The sequence below is a fragment of the Macaca thibetana genome, chromosome 3 (assembly GCF_024542745.1).
Source record: "Macaca thibetana thibetana isolate TM-01 chromosome 3, ASM2454274v1, whole genome shotgun sequence".
NCBI lineage: Eukaryota > Metazoa > Chordata > Mammalia > Primates > Cercopithecidae > Macaca > Macaca thibetana.
Window position 1 is genome coordinate 126,061,546 of NC_065580.1, and position 12,304 is coordinate 126,073,849.

Consider the following 12,304-nt stretch of genomic DNA (forward strand, 5'->3'; position numbering starts at 1 on the left):
TCTTTTTAGGTAAGCACTTGATATACAAACCAACAGACAGAGGAATAATAACACCTTGGGCTAATATTCTCCTTCATCCTCCATATACACTAAACGGGTGGCGTCAGGAATCAGAATAGTACTAAGTGCAATGACGGAATTTGAACATCTAGGATGTCACCTCAGCTGGATGGCATTCAAGATAAACGCCACAGCCACTCTGGGGCAACCTGGTGATTACTGCATTTATCTTATTTATTTCGATTGCTCAAAATTTCAGTATTGAGCTGGCTATAGTTTTGCGCCATTTGTTGTTATGGCCCTCGTGCTACGAGCTGCAATGGGTGCATTCTCTCGGCTCACAGAACACACATCGACCCCCTCTGCTCGAGGCCTCCCAGGGTTATACAAGCGAGTGCCTCCTTGCCTCAGCCCGTCCCGTGAGTAGGCTAGGGATACCATTACAGACATGTGCCACCCCACATTTCTCACGGCCCCATAAATAATTTTTGTAATTTGACGGTGACGGCCGGGGGGTGGTGTAAGGCCTGTCCTATTTCTATCTTCATCCTCCATGTTGGTCGCAGGAGGCTGGTCTTGAACCTCCCCGACCGTTCAAGTAATCTGCCCTGATCGTCCATCTGTCCGACCTTCTCCAAAGGCGTGCGGGATTACAGGCGTGTAGCCACCACGGCACCTGGATGTACATACCAAAGCTCCACTTAATCATTCAGGCAGACCTCAGCAGCGACCCACATTCCATTTTAATAACACCCATCACCTTTGGGCCCGGCGCCAGGTAGGGCTCCCCCCTAGTACCCCCAGCACTTTGGGCAGGCCAGTGAGTGCCGGGTGCTCAGTCGTGGGGTCCGGATGTTCGCCGATACCCAGCCTGGCGCAAGATGCATGATACCCACTCACTCTCAATTAAAACATGTCCCCACAAAAATCATCGCCAGTGCTAGATGCTGCTGGCCAGCCATGTACATCTCCCGGAGCTGTCTCCCATGGCGGCTGAAGGCAGAGACACTGCTAATGAACCCCCGGGAGGCAGAAGGTTTGCAGTGAGTGAGAGAATCACAACCCCTGTACACCTCCCGCCTGGGAGTCCACACAGTGAAGGCTGCTGTCGTCCCAAAAACCATGCCATAACCGACTAATTCCATGCAAATCCCTCCGGCATGAAGGGCTTTTGGCAAATACATATGTAATATACAATCCCCAATCTTCCCATGCTGTCACGAGTTTTAACACAAACCAGCTATACTCAACTACATAACAGACCCCCATACTTTCCTTAGCTATTGTAAGCAATTTACGCCACAGAGCATGTTTCCAATACATTTACGACACTCCCAAGCAGCCTGGCGCCCAGGCGACACGTGGACGGAGGCAAGTCACCCCAAACCGGCACACACGGGCATGCCCTGGGCCTGTGTCCCCGGTACCCCCCCCCCAGCTTGATGCGTATAACGCCGACTTAGGTAAGTCAGGCTCATGCAGCCACCCGGAATAACCGGACTTTACCAGGTTTAACATACCATAATTTCTTTCAGACAAATTCTTCAACTTGCTTATGTACATCAGCGATACGATTATTCCATTTTCTCCTGAAAACTGAAGCAAAAGCTGATATCTCAAATAATTTGTGCCCTATGTCAGTTCAGCACTAACATGTTAAAGAACTTATTTCATATATTTTACATTCCTAACAGTCCACAATCATTGTTACTGCTTTGAAAAAAAATTTTTTCTTTCCCTTTTTTGGTGGTTCTTAGAAATTGTTTAATGAGAGACTATTATGAGAAGTTGAAAAGCAAAGAGGGCAGAAAAGTTCAATTTCAAATTAAATCACTGGTAACGGGAGGGGAGGCCACAAAGAGGAGGTCTCCAGGGGATTCTTTTAGCAAACTTCCTAAATACTTGTCTTCAGCTGTGCGGTAATAAGTCTTTACAGCAGCCGAGGGTTTGTGGTGGTGCAGGCCTGTAATTCCTAGCACTTCAGCAGCAGAGGCAGGCGTAGATCCTCTTTGAGCTCAGGGTAACATAGCCAAAAAACCCCCTCCCAACCCCCACCTATCTCTACCAAAAAATACAAAACAAGCCATGGCATGTTGGCTTGGGTGTGCCCTATTCAGTCCCATCTACTCTGGTGGCTGAGGCAGGTGAAATCTCTTTGAACCCAGGATGCAGAAAGCAAGAGGGCAGCAAAAGTTCAACAATCAAAATTAAACCACCGGTAACAGGGAGGCCACAAAGAGGAGGTCTCCAGGGGTCTTTTAGCAAACACTTCACTAAAAATCTTGTCTTCTGCCTGTGCGGAAATAAGGTCTGTACAGCATGGCCGGAGTTTGTGGTGGTGCTGGCCCTGTAATCCTAGCACTTCAGCAAGCAGTAGGCAGGGGATCTCTTTCTCTTGAGCTTGAGGGTAACATAAGCCAAAACCCCCCTCCTCTCCCCACCCCCACCTATTCTCTACCAAAAAATACAAAACTGCCAGGCATGGTTGGTGGGTGTTCCTATAGTCCCATATACACAAGGAGGCGAGGCAGGAGATTCAACCTTGAACCACATGTACGCCGAGACGTTGCAGTGACGCCCAAGACCATGCCCACTGCCAGCCTGGACGACAGCAGCATCAACTCCACCTCATAAAAAGAAAAAAAACAAAACAAATAACAAGGTTAAAAGGGACCCCAGAACTTTAAAGGTACAAGTTTTCAGAGGGAGCCCCTGAGCAAATAAATGCCAACCCTTTTTTCTCTCAAATCTTTGCAACCACCAGGCGGGTGTGAACAGTTTTGCTAGCCCTAGGCTGTAGCAGGCTGATGCCCCCAAGATGCCCATATCCTAATCACCCGGAAACTGGTGAACATGACCTTGTATGGCAAAAGGGCTTTGCAGATATAATGAAGTTAAGGGTCCTTTGGCTGGCTTGTACTAGGCGGGTTAATGTACTCACCCCGATCCTTATAAGAGCAGAGAAGGTGATGGAGAGGGTGGGAGGTGTAGTGACGGAAGCAGGAAAACACTCCAGTCATTCAGGACATGCAGCACAAGCAGGAGAAGTGCAGGCCGCCTTCCAGGCCAGGAGACAGATTCTCCTGCAGAGCCTCGGAAGGCAACAACCCTGCTCCCACCTTGCTTCAGTGGGACTTACTTTAGAATTCTGGTCTTCAGAACTGTAAGGGAATACATTCGTGTTGTTTCAAGTCACTGTGTGGTAATTTGTTTGCAGCAGCCACGGGAAACTAGTATTGTAGTGAAGCCTCAAAACCCATCTGAAGGGGCTGGGCTCAGTGGCTCCATGTCTGTAATCCCAACACTTTGGGAGGCTGAGGAGGGCAGATCACTTGAGGTCAGGAGTTCGAGACCAGCCTGGCCAACGTGGTGGAGAAATGCCGTCTCTACAAAAAATACAAAAATTAGCCGGGCACAGTGGCACATACCTGTAATCTCAGCTACTCAGGAGGCTGAGACATGAGAATTGTTTGCACCCAGGGTTGGGGGGGTGGAGGCTGCAATGAACTGAGATTGCACCACTGCACTCCGCCTGGGTGACAGACCAAGGCTCCATCTCGAAAACAAAAACAAAACAAAACAAAAAAACCCACCTGAAGAAGTTTCCAGTTCTGCCAGCAGTCCCCCACCCAACCCTCGGAAGCAGACATTCCATTGCTGTGGGCCATGGACAGGCAAAACGAAGCGCCTCCTCCTGGCAGAGGCCTACCCAGGAGAAACCCAAGGGAAGGCACTGCCTGGCCAGGCTCTCTGCCAAAGCCATATTATGGTGTTTTTTGTTTTTGTTTTTTTGTTTGAACACAGTTTCACTCTGTCTCCCAGACTGGAGTGCAGTGGCACAATCTCGGCTCACTTCGACCTCTGCCTCCCCAGTTTAAGCAATTCTCCTGCCTCAGCCTCTTGAGTAGCTGGGATTACAGGAACATAGTATGCCTAGCTAATTTTTATATTTTAAGTAGAGATGGGGTTTTGCCATGTTGCCCAGGCTAGACTTGAACACCTTACCTCAAGTGATCCACCTGTCTCAGGCCTCCCAACTGCTGGGATTACAGGAGTGAGCCACCGCACCCAGCACTCCCCAAGGCAGGCTTTTTCCAGGGGATCAGTCCTGGTCTGGTCTGGCTCTGCCCACTCTCCCTCTCACCTAGCTGCAATCCCTAGCTCCTTCTCAGTAGAGGAGTGTGGACCCCAACCCCAGCTTGGTATGGTTCAGAATCTGCGTTTTCACTCATGGAACCTGGCTGCTCCCCAGGCCCTGGAGAAAAACAGGGTCTCTCTGCAGGTATGATACAGGATGGGCCTGTCCCCAGGACCCTGTGAGAGGGAAGCCCAATGTCCCACCAGATTGGCAGAGCTGGGAAAGAGAAAGTTTTATGATAGCCCTAAGGAAAAAAAGAGGCAGCAGAGGAAGCAGGACAGCACTCACATGGAACCCATGTGGCTGCCTCAGTGAGGTGAGGGAGGAGTGCACCCCAGTGACATGAGGGGGAAGAGAGGCGCGGTTCCAGGGCAGCTTTCCCCCTCATTTCCTGCCATGTTACTCTGATCCCCTCCAGGTGAGCCTGCCCACTTTGTGCCCAGGAGCCTGTAGAAAAAAACACAGCTCCAAATGGTTATGGCCCCAGGAGTGGGGCACAGCAGGGAGGAGACCTGGACAGAGGACAGGCAGGGGAGGAGGGAGTGGGCCTCAAACTCCTGGAGGGGGCCCTTCTCATGGGTCCTCCTTTTTGGGCTTCTCCTTCTTTACCCTGGGCTGATCACCCAGGGAAGAACTGAAGCAAGGTTTCTCACCCTCAGGTCCAAGGGGTTCAACTACCGGGCCCTTAGGGAAGTGTGAGCCCCCTGAAAGGATGCAAGGGTTTTTTTTTGGAGATGGAGTTTCGCTCTTGTCACCAAGGCTGGAGAGCAGTGGTGCAATCTCACCTCACTGCAACCTCTGCCCTCCCGGGTTCAAGTGAATCTCCTGCCTTAGCCTCCAGAGTAGCCTGTAAGGTGTAAAGCCAACAGTAAGGTGGCTGCCACCACGCCTAATTTTTTGCATTTTTAGTAGAGATGGGGTTTCACCACGTTGGGCACGCTGGTCTCGAACTCCTGACCTCAGGTGATCCGACCGGCTCGGCCTCCCGAAGTTCTGGGATTACAGGCGTGAGCCACTGCGCTTGGCCGCAATGCAAGGTTTTGCATGGAGAGCATGTACATGCCTTTCTGGAAAACAGTCCACAGCTTATTCTCAGCAGGCTCCACAGTCAAAAAAGGTTAGAACTCTTGCTACAGAGCTGTGGGAGCACCTAGGTGAGGGGCCTGCCAAGGGCATTCTGGGGACTACCTGGGCACCCCTGAGCCCACTGTCCCCTAGGCAGGGCTGCACTGCTTGGTATTTGCAGAGCTGAGGGGGTGGGGCACGTGGGGACTGTGAAATTGCCCTGAGATGACCCACAGTCCTCAGCTGGGAAGTGAGGGGTGCATCTCCTGCAGCATCCTCCATCCCTAGACCATGGGGCCAGGAGAACTGATCCTTTCAGCAAGTCAAAAGCCTATTACTGACTTCTTCCCTGGCCATGTAGACAGTGAACCAGGGTAGTCATATCAAGTAAATGCCTTGGTCCTGTCACCGAGGTGACCAGTAGGCATTCCCAGGTGCAGTGAAGGTCCCTGACACCAAGATATGCACCTGGCCACCTGAGGAAAGAGAAAGGACTATCTGAGGGGATGGGGCAGAGCTGGGTGTGGAGTGGTCCTTGTGGGTCTTGGTGAATGGGAGGGGGAGCAGCATGATCCAGACCTTGAGGCAGAAGGACAACCAGGAGACAGCCTGGAAAATGTGCTGGACCCACAAGGGCTCAAGGCTGGCCAGAGAGGGAGGTGGGATAGGCTGGAAAGTCCTGAGGTCTGAAGATTGGCCCTGGCAGAAAGAAGCCAGGTAAGGTGGGGTGTTACCTGCACCCTGGGGGCCAACTGCAGGCCAGATCAGGCCAATTACCGGGCCCTTAGGGAGATGTGAGCCCCTTGAAATGGTGGAAGGTTTTTTTTTTTTTTTTTTTTTGAGACGGAGTTTCGCTCTTGTCGCACAGGCTGCCACCTTTGCCCAGAGCAGGCACCAACATTTCTGGCTCTGGGTGTGACCTCAGAATGGGGAAAAGCCCCAACCCCCACCAGGACCACCTGCCGCCTAGACTACTTCAGATGCTGAACCCAAGCCAGGGGCAGGAAGCTAGAATGACACCTAGGTTAATCCCGATAAAGTCCCTGGCTCCCCCTAGCTACGGGGCTGAAGGGGAATTACAGCCCAAACCCCAGATGCTGACTCTCCAACACTGAGCCCTCAGTGCCCACAGGGAGATAGAATCAGCACACTATCCAGATGGGGAAATGGGCTCAGAGAAGTGCAAGAGCCTTGCCCAATGCCCCAGACCAGGGCTCCAGACCCACAGGGTTCTTTTGTCACTGTGTCCAGAGGGCAGCAGCTGCTCTGAGGTACCCCCACCTGAGCCTGGCAGCTTTCTCCAACTTCGGAAGCCCCAGGAGCATGGCCCACGTCCACAGATGCACCGGCATGAGGTGCGCCCAGAGGGACAGAGGCAGATGAGTTTTCGTCTCCTCCACTGGATTGTGAGGGCCTAGAAGGAGACAAGGGTCTGCTTGAGAAGGCACTGAATAGTGAGCAACTTGGGGCGGTTTCCCTCTGGATGGATCTGCAGTGCCTGGATGGAACCTGGCTCAGACAGAGCTCAGTTCTGCAGGTCCCTGAGGCATGGAGAGTTCACAGCTACCAAGTGTACGAGTCTGGATTCAAAGCCAACAAACAGCATGACTTGAAAGTCCCTGCCCTACCTGGACCACTCACCTCTTGGGAGTCACCCTTGCAGGCTCATCAGATGCCCAGGCCAGCAGCACAGCCGGCCAGGACCAAGGAAACCTGGGAGCCTCAGAGTACCCCCAGGTATTCCAACCTAAACCTGGCACCCCTGCCTCTCACCACCCTTCTTCTTGCTTTAACCTCACCCCCTACACAGAGCCTGGGCCACCTAACGTGGCATCAAACAGATGCCTCAATAAATCAGAGTCTAATTTTCGTGGAGAAAAAAAAAAAAAAAACTTAACAGATATACATACAAATTCAAAATATATCCTAAAGTACATATAAATTCAATATATATCCAATCATTGTGACTATGACAGTAGAACATTAAAATACTATTTTCAAAATGTATACAAGCTTAATGTTCTATTTATTCAAACTATTCAAAATACAAATCATCAACATAATTTGCCACTAACATCTCATTCAGTCCCTTCACAGGACACATGATTCACTGGGAGTTAATAAATTAGCAGCTGGCAGGCAGTGACACATAGCAAAAATGAAAACCAAGAGGTGAAATAGTTCTGAAATAAAAAGGGTTTTAAAGCTAAGAGAAATCATTGAATTACTAAGTCATTAGCACTAATTTTGAGCCAACTAACTAATTAATACGAGATGACACAGTGTCCTATGTTTTAGCAAATACAAACTATGTTTAAACAATGTCTGTAATGTGACTTTCAAAATGCTCCTGGCTTTACAAAGATGTGATTAAAATGTAGTAATACATGCTAACACATTTTCCCCCTGCAGAGAATGTTGTAACTTTCATCAGTCACACTGAGAGTCCAGAAGATGAAGGAAAAGGTAGTGGATTTCACTGAGAACTTACCAGAGTTGAACTCCCTCACTTTCTGTTGCCCAGCATTGGCAGGTTACGGGACTGGTGGCTGTGGTGTCTCAATGGTCTTTGGTCTCTTAGAAGGTGGAGAATCATCATCATCTTGAAAAAAGAACATATGCTCATTACTGAAGGAACCATCTTAGGTTACAGCCACCTCCGGGTCAATTCCCAACATTCAAAATCTGAGCAGGGCTTTAAAGCTATTTTGAGTATTAATAATTATTTCTGTATTGCGAACTTCAGCATACTTTTTTCTAGTTATATCTGAAATGTTATTCTTCTGGGATGTGCGCAAGTGAATATACTGCTTTTTCTTCTGTCTTGCTTCATTACTTTTTAGTTTGCTTCATTTGAATCATCATAAGTCTCCCCTTCTCCTCAAATAGCTTTCAACTTGCTGCCAAGAACAATAATCTATTTTAAGGCTTTTGAGAAAAAACTTTCAATGAAGAGAGCCACCTAAAGTTATACAAATATAGAAGAAACGGGGTAAAATAAAGCTTAGATTGGAAAAAAATATTTAAGATTGTACAAAATTCAAGCACACATAAACAAGGGAAGCTGGGTAATTGTATGTTCAAATACTTTTAACAAGTGCAAAATGTGGAGGCTTAAAGAAATAGGGCTGGCCAGGCATGGTGGTTCACGCCTATAATTCCAACACTTTGGGAGGCCGAGGCAGGCTGATTACTTGAGGTCAGGAATTCGAGACCAGCCTTGCCAACATGGTGAAACCCCATCTCTACCAAAAATACAAAAATTAGGCCAGGAGCGGTGGCTCACACCTGTGATGCCGGCACTTTGAGAGGCCAAGGCGAGTACATCACCTGAGGTCGTGAGTTTGACTAACATAGAGAAACCTTGTCTCTACTAAAAATACATTAGCTGGACATGGTGACGCATGCCTGTAAACCCAGATACTTGGGAGGCTGAGGCAGGAGAATCGCTTGAACCCGAAAGGCAAAGGTTGCGGTGAGCCAAGATCGCACCATTGCACTCCAGCCTGGGCAACAAGAGTGAAACTCCATCTCAAAAAAAAAAAAGAGAACAAAAATTAGCCAAGAGTGGTGGCACATGTAATCCCAGCTACTTGGGAGGCTGAGGCAGGAGAATTGCTTGAACCTGGGAGGCTGAAGTTGCGGTGAGCTGCGATTGCACCACTACACTTCAGCCTGGGTAACAGAGTAAAACCCTGTCTCAAAAAAAAAAAAAAAAGAGAAAGAGAGAAAGAAAGCAAGAAAGCAAGCAAGCTACATTATTTATGAAACAGATACTGTTGACTCGGTCACAAGAAAGCCTGTGTATAAATGAGCAGTAAGATATTCAAGCACAGCACACACTCTACTCAGGACAGCTATCCTGAGTTCCATGCTTACTTCCTTCTGGATACACCAGCAACTCAATCTGCTATGATCCTGCAATACATCTCTTGTTAAAATTAGAGACATCTGGGCCAGGCACAGTGGCTCATGCCTGTAATCCCAACACTTTGGGAGGCCGAGGCAGGTAGATCACCTGAGGTCAGGAGTTTGAGACCAGCCTGGCCAACATGGTGAACTGCTGTCTCTATCAAAAATACAAAAATTAGCTTGGCCTGGTGGCATGTGCCTGTAATCCCAGCTACTCGGGATCCTGAGGGAGAAAAATCGGTTGAACCTGGGAGGTGGAGGTAGCAGTGAGCCAAAATCGTGCCACTGCACTCCAGCCTGGGTGACAGAGCAAGACTGTCTCCAAAAAAAAAAAAAAAAGAAAGAAAGAAAAAAATAAATTAGACATCCGGATCAAATCAGCTACTTCTGTCACCGTCTAGTCCCGCAAAGTGTCAGGTAACGTCCTATTAAGATCGCTGCTCACATATCTATAAAAATACTGAAAATATCATTTTAAAAAATCTTTTTTTTTTCATTTTGAGACGGGACTTTTGCTCTTGTTGCCCAGGCTGGAGTGCACTGGTGCGATCTCGGCTCACTGCAACCTCCACTTCCTGGGTTCAAGCAATTCTCCTGTCTCAGCTTCCCGAGTAGCTGGGACAGCAGGCATGCACCACCATGCCCCGCTAATTTTGTAGTTTTAGTAGAGACAGGGTTTCTCCATGTTGGTCAGGCTGGTCTTCAACTCCCGACCTCAGGTGATCCACCCACCTTGGCCTCCCAAAGTGCTGGGATTACAAGCGTGAGCCACCGCACCTGGCCAAGAAACCCTTATTTAAAAACAAGCCAGGTGTGGTGGCTTACGCCTATAATCCCAGCACTTTGGGAAGCAGAGGCAGGTGGATCACTTGACATCAGTAGTTTGAGACAAGCCTGGGCAACATGATGTAACCCCATCTCTACTAAGAATATATATATATATATATATATAAAAATGCCGGGCGCGGTGGCTCACGCCTGTAATCCCAGCACTTTGGGAGGCCGAGACGGGTGGATCACGAGGTCAGGAGATCGAGACCATCCTGGCTAACACGGTGAAACCCCGTCTCTACTAAAAAATACAAAAAACTAGCCGGGGCGAGGTGGCGGGCGCCTATAGTCCCAGCTACTCGGGAGGCTGAGGCAGGAGAATGGCGTGAACCCGGGAGGCGGAGCTTGCAGTGAGCTGAGATCCGGCCACTGCACTCCAGCCTGGGTGACAGAGCGAGACTCCGTCTCAAAAAAAAAAAAAAAAAAAAATTAGCTGGGTGTGGTGGTGGGCACCTGTAATCCCAGCTTCTCAGGAGGCTGAGGCAGGAGAATCGCTTGACCCTGGGAGGTGGAGGTTGCAGTGAGCGGAGATCTTGCCACTGCACTCTAGCCTGGGAGACAACAGAAAAACTCCATCTCAAAAAAAAAAAAAAAAAAAAAAAAAAAACAGACCCCATTTCAAAACAAAAAGAAAAGCAAAACAAAACACAAACGTGGTATGGAAATAAAAATAATTACCGTGTTAAACACAGCTTCGTAGAAAATAAAAGACCACTCAAATACAATAAGCTGTCTTTTTAGACAGGTATAATTGTTATTCTTATTTTACAGCTTAAGAAACAGGCTCAGAGAATGTTATTTGATTGGACCGTGTTGGATCTCTGGCCAGTGCAGCTGAGATCAGACTTCGTGTGTAACTCCACTAGCCTACCAGGGTGCCTCTCACAAAGGTAAGAAATGTAAATTTGGCCTAATATACGAAGTTGCCACGGCAGCACTGGGTCAGTTCTACATACACTACTTCTATGTTCATCAAGGGAAACCTTACAGGAAAGTGAAAATGTTTCTAGAAGGTGATTGGACACCAGCACATTTGCTTGTTGCCTTTGGGCTCTTCTTCTCAGGCCAACAGTAACCTGAAATTATTGACTGACTATTCCAGTCAACTGGAGAAAATGGTACCAAGGTCGCCAACATCAGACAAATTCACTTGAGGACCTATCTATGTACTTTGAAAGACAAAACTGCTTGTGAAGGATACTGTATTTCAGAAAAACAGAATCATATTAACAACTAATAACACTGTAAAATGCTGATGTGTTGAATGCTACTTTAGAAAAACATGTTCAAATCGAGGGAAAAAAATCGAAAACTACATATCTAGCTAGCTAGTTAACTATCTAGAGACATGCTTTCATTCCTGGCCTCAAGTAGTCCTCCTACCTCAGCCTCCTAAGTGGCCTGGGCCACAGGTGGACACAGTTACACCTGGGTTTTTTGTTTTGTAGAGACAGGGTTTCACTACATTGCCCAGGCTGGTGTCATACTTTGGAGTCTCGCTGTGTTGCCTAGGCTGGAGTGCAGTGGTGCAATCTCAGCTCACTGTAACCTCCGCCTTCTGGGTTCAAGGAGTAGCTGGGACGACAGGCATGTGCCACCACACCGGCTAATTTTTGTACTTTTTGTAGAGACTGAGTTTCACCATGGCCAGGTTGGTCTCAAACTCTTGACCTCAGGTGATCCACCCACCTCGGCCTCCCAAAGTGCTGGGATTACAGGCTTGAGGCACCAAGCCTGGTGGAGCACTTTCTTGTTATTAAACAGCCTAACCCAGGCGGGGCACAGTCCCTCACGCCTGTAATCCTGACGACTCTGATGGCCAAGGTGAGAAGACCGCTTGAACCCAGGAGCTCGAAACTGGCCTGGGCAACACAGCGAGACCCCCATCGCTACAAAAATTACAAAAATTAGGCCACGTGAGCACCGCCCCCGGCCAATTTTTGTATCTTTTGTAGAGACGGGGTTTCTTCATGTTGCCCAGGCTGGTCTAGAACTCCTGAGCCCAAGCCAGCCATCCTCCCGCCTCGGCCTCCTCCCAAAGTACTGGGATCGCAGTTTTATTTGGCAGTCCCTCCCTGTTGCACACTTAGGTTCTTTTTTTTACTTTTTTAGACAGGGTTTACCTCAGTCTGGCAGGCTGGAATGCTATGGTGGGACCATAGCTCATTGGAGCCTTGAACCTTGGGGTTCAAGTAGCTGGGGGGGCTGAGGTAGGACTACTAAAACAGGGTCGCACCATGTTGCTAGACTGATCGTGGCCTGAAGGGATCCTCCCGCCTTGGTCGCGCCTGGACATATTTTTTTTGTATTTTTGACCGACATAAACACTGCGCTGGGTCTGAGTTTGTCAACTACCCT

At 48.7% G+C, this 12,304-nt stretch overlaps 1 long non-coding RNA gene across 1 annotated transcript; it reads right to left on the minus strand.

Annotated features, from left to right (window-relative positions):
* Positions 1 to 6,588: 6,588 nt before the first annotated feature.
* On the minus strand, positions 6,589 to 12,235 carry LOC126950289 (uncharacterized). Its single transcript, XR_007724150.1, has 3 exons — positions 12,070 to 12,235; positions 7,695 to 7,805; positions 6,589 to 6,617 (listed from the first exon to the last, which is right to left on the minus strand). It is a non-coding gene; the product is annotated as an uncharacterized LOC126950289 (long non-coding RNA).
* Positions 12,236 to 12,304: the final 69 nt, after the last annotated feature.